At 29.1% G+C, this 1,279-nt stretch overlaps 1 non-coding gene across 1 annotated transcript; it reads right to left on the reverse strand.

Moving 5' to 3' along the window:
• Positions 1–359: 359 nt before the first annotated feature.
• On the reverse strand, positions 360–433 carry Trnai-aau. Its single transcript has one exon. It is a non-coding gene; the product is annotated as a tRNA-Ile (tRNA).
• Positions 434–1,279: the final 846 nt, after the last annotated feature.

Genomic DNA, 1,279 nt, shown 5'->3' on the forward strand with positions numbered 1-1,279 from the left:
TAATACTAAATTCTTATAGATTATTAATTGAAAAATAGTAAATTGTATCAATTTATTACAATTTGTCATATAGTTTTACAAACTTATGTGTGCGAATTGTGACAAACAGCTATCGTATTAAATTGATCCAATACTTTAGAACTTTTTGTCATCACACGTTTTAATCAATGTTTAGTTCAGAACCCACAATCAAGTAAGGAATAACTAGCACAAAGTACTGTTTAAGTTTTTCGTTAAATAAAAATGATTAAAAAGGTTTGATATAAAAAATGTTCAAATAGTAAAACGTTATTTTAGTAGGACTACTACTTACAAAACTCTGTTTTTATTTTTTAAGGTGAAAACGTACAAAATTATAGTGGCCCATGAGGGGATCGAACCCGCGACCTTCGCGTTATTAGCACGACGCTCTAACCAACTGAGCTAATGGGCCAACTGCTTGGCGCTGTGTCCGATTATAGTCACAGCGTTACTCACCAGTGTCTCGAATACCTTTTCAACGAGTCTTTAGAATATATTTGGTGTATTTGGTTTGGTTGCCCTAAATGAATACATAATAATTAATGAATTAAAGCTTTCAAAAATGCTCATTTTTATAGGTTACAACTGGAGAAGAAAGGAATGATACGAGAACGTTTGTTCCTAGAAATATGATGATCTCTAGAATGCCAGTCATTGCTGCAGATAACATACAGAGAGGTCTTCAACTACTACTAGTATTTTTCAGATACATCGGGTTCATGATGTCTTTTATCTGTCTTAGTATTCTTGTGGCATCTTGTAAATCTTACCTGGAACAAACCTTGAACAAATTAGCTAAAGCCGCAATAAAACACGGTATTTTTAAGCAAAACACAGAGATACAATATTACTTGTATTAATAACATTTTAGATGATCAATCAAGGAATGGAATTTTCATTCAAAGAGGCTAAACTGCTGTAGCAATGTATTGATATAGGAATTTAGAAAATAATATTGTAGAAAATTAGTAGGTTTTAATTCACAATACCGTACATTGAAAAAAAGAAATACTTTTAGTTTGCTTAGCACCCGAATCAAAACTGAAATTTACAAAATTTCGACTTAAATATTTAAAAAAATAATGTAATAATAACACTGAAAAAATATAATTATATATACAAAAAGATGAAAATTCTGATATTGATGTTAAAATTAGAAGAATTATAAATTAATTTGAAAATAACATTAAAAATTTGTTGCAATCAGATGGACTTAAGATTAAAATAACAGATTTAAAATGTGATTTTGAAAACGAAA

The sequence above is a fragment of the Homalodisca vitripennis genome, chromosome 8 (assembly GCF_021130785.1).
Source record: "Homalodisca vitripennis isolate AUS2020 chromosome 8, UT_GWSS_2.1, whole genome shotgun sequence".
Classification (NCBI taxonomy): domain Eukaryota; kingdom Metazoa; phylum Arthropoda; class Insecta; order Hemiptera; family Cicadellidae; genus Homalodisca; species Homalodisca vitripennis.